Below are 6,294 nucleotides of genomic sequence, written 5' to 3'. Positions count from 1 at the left end.
AATTGGGAAATCTCTCATTTGTTCTTTATTGGTACCAGAGTCAAGATACTTCTTAGTCTCAGTTAATAACTTGAATCACTCCATCTTTTGTATAACACTGAATGAAGAAAAATGATATGACACAAATACAAAGGCTAAAAAAATGCAGCCTAAGGAATACAAAATCTAGATCAACTTTGGAAACATCTCCACCAAAGAAAAAACGAAAAAATATCTACAGAATTCAAAACATTTAATCAGAATATTTAGAAACTCAAATGCATTGATTTTCCTTCCTAATTCTTTTTCATTGAAAGTGACCCAAATCTTTTAAATAGAGCAAAAAAAGGATTAAGTAGCACCTCAGACAGGCTATCTATATATAAAACATTTTGGATCTCTTAAAATATTCTCCACTCATTTTTCCTCAGTGAAAAAAATATTTTTCATAATTTATTCATATGCAAGGCCAAAATTCCTCTCAAAAACCGATTATATGATTTTTTCTAGAAAAATTTATATACAGATCTGAATTCCACACAATTGGATGGGGAAGATTCATGCCTTCACTTAAGCCCACGTTCCTAAACTTGCTGGCGATAACTTCAGTGAGGTGAGGGATGTGCTACAAGGTGAAAATGTATCAGACAAAATTCCTTTTGAAAGTTTGAGTTTTGCTGTTTAACTATGAGTAAACAATTTGTCAGTGTCTAATTGTTGTGGATCTATTTGCCTTGGTACATATTAGCTACCATTAAAAATGCTAAGAGTTAAAAAGGGAACAGCAGCATAAAAAGAAATCTTTCTAATATTGCATATGAAACTCTGTTTTCCCTTTACTTTACTTTGGGCTGCTCCAAAAATAATGCCTCCTATTTTATGATGTTGGTCCACAATGTCAGAAGCAGATGTTGGTGGTACAGCAGTAGAGACTGAACCTTCCCACCAAAATTCCATTACATGTTGTTGCTGTGTGTCAGATGGCAGCAGAGGGACACTCTGACACAAGGGTGTCTAACAAGGAAGTGTGTATAAAGCAAAAGGGTGGAACTGAATTGCCCCATGTGGAAAAAATGGCACCCATTGACATCCTTTGACACTTGCTGAACATTTGTGGAGATCAAACAGTGGATGTGAGCACAGTGAGGCAGTGAGTGGTGCACTTCAGCAGTGGTGGCAGCGACAGTGGATCACCTCCATTGGTGCAGATTTTTATGAGTGCAACATACAGGCTCTTGTTCATGCTGGTGAAAGTGCATAGCTAACGGTGGTGATTGCGATGAAAAATAATGTTTTGTAGCTGAGAATTTTCTCTATCAAATAGTGTTTCTGTGCTCTTTGTATCTGTTGCAGTTTCCAAGGAAATAAGTAGGAAGCAGTATTTTGGAGCAACCTACGTATATGCAGGGTGCCCTGGCCCCACCTCTGCTGCATCATCTGCTCTCATGGGACTGGCAGCTTCAGGTAGATCTCTTTGCCCTGTTTTCTCCTCTGTGTTTGAAAGCCTCTCTCTTACACAGCAATCCCCCACACTGCTGCAGAATGCAGATGCAGTGGTGCTGATCACCTCAGAAAATGAAGGCAGTAGGCAGTTTATCATGTAGATTGTCTCACATGTATTCCTTAAAATTCACATTCCAAATTCAGCACTTTATTTTGGCAAGCAGTTATGTATTCAGCTTTTAGGCCTTTAATTCTTGGACGATTCAGAATGCAGTAATTCAGGAAGTAATATTTTAAAACATCTAGTACAAGAAATGGGGCCACTTTCTCATACTCTATCGCAACCGTCCAAAGCTATTCCTTTCATGGTCTAAAAGAAAGGGGAAGGGATAAAAAATTGTTCAGAGGGAACTGCCAGCAAATGCCATACATTTCTATTTCATTTTTCAATCTTTTTTTAGTATTCAACTGTCCTAAGTTCTGAAACATTTCATTTAATAACATGGTATTAATTTTGGGAATAACACCAGATCTAGTGTTCTTGCCAAGGACATGGGCCTGGTTTGATATCTTAGCAATGAATAGCACCTTCAGCCTTGACTACTACTAACACTTGTAACGCTAAGTTGGCATTATAATGTTCATTGGGCTTTTCTTTCCAGACCAAAAGAATGAAAGATTTTATCAAGGCATGAAGTACATTCCAGCAGTATGGACAATTTCTTTATTGCTTAAAGTGTAGCTTCAAAAATCTATAGATCCTACTTATGAACAAAAAATTCCTTATACAGCTGTATTGCGTTGTTTCCACATTTGCTTAAACACAGGAGTCTGGCCATGGAATATACAAAAGATTCATAAAAACACGCCTATGTTACACATGTGTGAAACACATGGAAAATAACACGTGGCTTTCAAACTCAGGGCATGGGTTTCTTTTTTTATAGCTATCCAAAATAAGAATATTCTAAGCAGGGATGTTTATTTCAATAAAATTTTAAAAACTTAACCTCAGAGGTTATCAAAAATGCCTCTCATGAGATGTGGAGCCACCCATATTGCAGACAGCTGTTCAAGTTAACGCCCACCTGAGAAAGCAGAAGGGATGAAGTCTCCGCAGCTCATTCCTCTTGGTAAGTGAGAACCAGACATGGAAGATTGACCAGAGATATCCTTCCTTTACCTTCATGTCTATTAACAGCACTATAAATTCTTGATCAAAATGTAGAAGTTAGCTTATTCTGTTGGCACTATCTTATATAAAGTTAAATGGGAGATGGAACCAGTGGTTAACACAGTCCTTGGTAGCAGTAAGTATCCCAGTTTTCATATACAGAAACATTTTAGGATCAGTGCATTTATTTTCCACTGTCTCTTGTAAATATTGAATCAACCTGCATAGCAAGCATCTTGCCTTGATGTTACATGCATGAAAAATGCATCCTCTCAGACTAGTACTGACCGCTTATTTCTAAAAGGTGTCATGTTATTGCTTAAAGAAGCAATGTACAGTTAGTTACCAGTAATTTCACTCTCATAAGCCAGGCTGTAAGATTGTTCTGTTTATTGGTCACAGAAACATGCAGTAACATTAGCTCCAATGCAGCTCTGCTCAATGCTCAACTGGTAGAGAAGTCAAATGAAGCTCTATCCTTTTCATGTGCAGTCTCTGTTGAAACAAGGCTTTCAGCTTAATGTAAGCAGTAAACCCATCTCGGTTTCTTAGGTTGTGTGTGCATGTGTGTGTGAATAGGATTTGTCAGAGCAGTGTCATATCTTCATTTCTGCAATAATGACAGGAATCTGGATATTAGCTATGGCTTAGATAGGAGCTCTGTGTTCACTCTCAGAACCTGACAAGAAAATCTTCCACAGGCTGGCATTCAGTGAGTGCCAGAAGGCTTGTACTGCAGGATCTTCTCCAATGTTTTTGTTTTATTTCATTGTCATGGTTTTGTGATTTTTGGTTGTTGGTATTCCACACCATAACATCATGTACTGTATGTACCTGGTTCTCAGAAGAGAAGGACTACTACATTCCCCAGGGGACTTTGCTCCTCTGTTACTGTTTCCGGTCAGAGGGAAAGATAAAAATTCACAGATCATAAGACCTTGTTCTCTTTCCACCCATCTCTCATCCTGGCAGCATCTCGCTCCCCAGCTGTCTTATCGTCGGTAGTAGAGTAAGGCCTACCTTGATTTTGGACATTCTCTCTCATTGTATTGGTTTATCAGCTTAAAATTGTAATTATATTGTATTATAGTGTGTTGTTTTGCATTCCAATATCTTATTTAGTAAACTAGTTTGTTTCTCCTCAGATTGTTGCTGCTGTTTTTGCTCTCAGGCCCATCTCCTTACCCTTTCTTCCCTTTTCCTTTTTCCCGGGGCATGGGTCTGTGGGTCCTCCGTCCCATTCGTCACGGAACCAGGCCGAATGCCCGTAAACCGTTGACATTCATAAAGTGATACATCTGAGAGTGAAAAATCATTATTTTAATGTCAGTCCAGATTGTCTTATCAAACACCTCTTGGCCTTGCACTCTGCTTTTGCTTTTATGGAACTACACTGCCACTGCAGTATCAAGAAAGCTCATTCTGGAGTAGGTGCAAACTTGAATTCAGATAGAATTCAAGTAGAACTGTAGATCTGTTTCAATGATTTCAAAGGGAGCAAAAGCAAGCCTTCATAGGGTCAGATATGCACAGTCCATGGTGAAAAGAAAAAGTGAGGGGATGGGAAAGAAGGTGGCAAAGACAGAACATGAAAGAATTAGTATAATTTCAGTGAAGACAGAGAAAAGTTCCATTATTTTCAGATAGCATAAACTGTTGCTGGGGCCAAGACAAAGGATACAGATGGACACAATGTGGGTGTCATCACATAAAAATTAGGATTAAAATGATATGTGGTATTTCCTTACAAGAAACCCACAGATAAAGTAAGGCAATGTGGCTGCTGTTTTGGAACTGGGAACTGTGGCAACTATCAACAAAGATTTAAAATTAATTAATTAATTAAAATAAAATACAATCTGCATTTATCTGGAGATCAGTAGTAGCAGCTGTAGAAAACAACCAGCCTAAGACACAGTCTTAAATCAGCTGGCACTCTGAGGCCAGGATAGCTGAAGTGGCAGCTGATCCCATGTGCCGGAGCTGCCCTGCCCTGCGTCAGCAGACAGGAGACTGTGCATGCTCTGATGGAGACAACATTGAAAGTACAGGCTGCATATGTAGCTGTTATCATGGAAAGTACATATTCCCATTGGGTCCACTGTCAGATACTCTGAAGCCAGGGAAAATGCCACAAAAGATAAGCCATATACCTCTTTGTTCATTCCACTTGTTTAAATGGCTGTCTGCTCTGCTCTGCTATGCTCTGTGGGATCTTTATCAGACTCATTCATACAAAAAGCATCAGTCTGGTTCCGATAAGTATTGCTGATATGATTACTGCTGGAGGGTTGCTAGGAGCATTTATTCTTCAACAATGAGCAATTAACAGCAGGTAATCGGTGATTTATCCGCTTATCTATTAAGATATTTAAATTTGGAGGTCCGGCTGCATGTTCGTTTCTGAATTACAGCTTCATCTGTCCCTAAAAACATTAGCACTTGGAGTGTCTGAGCACTTCAGATCTCATTGCAATGGCTAAGGACTCAGCAGAGCATAGCGGGCTGGAAAAACCCAGTTTTACCTGCTCAGTCTAAACACTGTCAGACACCACTCATGATACAGGGACAGACGGTGGCCTGGGCAGTGGGATCATGTTTCATTGTAACAGTACTAAATTTTTATAACCCCAAATGCTGAACAACATAACTTCACTGCAAACAAACAGCAGAAATACTCTTTTTTTTTTTTACTTGGATGCTAGCAGAGCAAATGGAAAGTATTTCCTTGACATCAGAGGAGAGAGGAGAAGAGGAAGTAGAACAGATCCTGTGTTTGCTGAAGGAGAAAGAAAAGGCACCTCTGCCAGTCTCTGAGTGAAGGACAACTTTGATATTATCTCGTATACACCAAAGTTATAGGCACACCTTGAGATTCATCAAAATCAGATTCTCTGCTATCCATCTGAATGGCTTAGTAAACTATAACTGCAACATCATCAAATAACTTATTTTTGGCTGTCCTCTTCTAGTTGGTATAATTTTTGAGAAAATAAAGTAATAATGGAAATTTCCACTGAGCCAGATATAATTTTTAAGATGATGTGCTATTTGGTTTTATTGAATTACACTAAAAACATCGGACAGAAAAGGTTACTTCTTGATCTATATTTAAGAAAATTTCCTCCTCAATCCAATTCATTAGTCTTCAGAGACATTAGCGTTAGCGTTATTGCATATTTCAAATACAGCAGTTGAAGAACGATCAGTGGGAGACTGTTTTGTTGATAGTTACACAGTGTCAATAAAAGTTGTGTAGCTAAGTTGTTGTAATAAACTTGTTTTTTAGCTCTTCTTTATTATCCAAGGTAACGCAGTTCACTAAGCATATCACTTAGCACAACTCCTTGCAAGCAGGATCTTCCTGAAGTTTGTTTAGAAAAGAAACAAGAAAAATAAGCGAAGTTGAAAGACCCAAAGCTGACCACCACAATTGCCCACTGACACTCAGGCCCTAATCTTTAACTTAGGAGCCAAGATACCAATAGGTGAAGGCACTGAGTTTAGAGCTACAAGGCTCTCTGACTCAGTGGGAAGAACATGGATCATAGTGAGAAGCAATAAAGCACAAATGCACCTCGGACCTCTGTCATTTAGCAGAGATCACGAGGTTACCCACTCTGCCTTTGCAGGGAGACCAAGCTTAAACTCCAGATGATACAGAAATGCCCAAGCCATCCTGAATGCACTGTGAATAG

This window comes from Numida meleagris, chromosome 3 (assembly GCF_002078875.1).
Source record: "Numida meleagris isolate 19003 breed g44 Domestic line chromosome 3, NumMel1.0, whole genome shotgun sequence".
NCBI classification, from domain to species: Eukaryota; Metazoa; Chordata; class Aves; order Galliformes; family Numididae; genus Numida; species Numida meleagris.
This window is presented reverse-complemented; position numbering follows the sequence as displayed.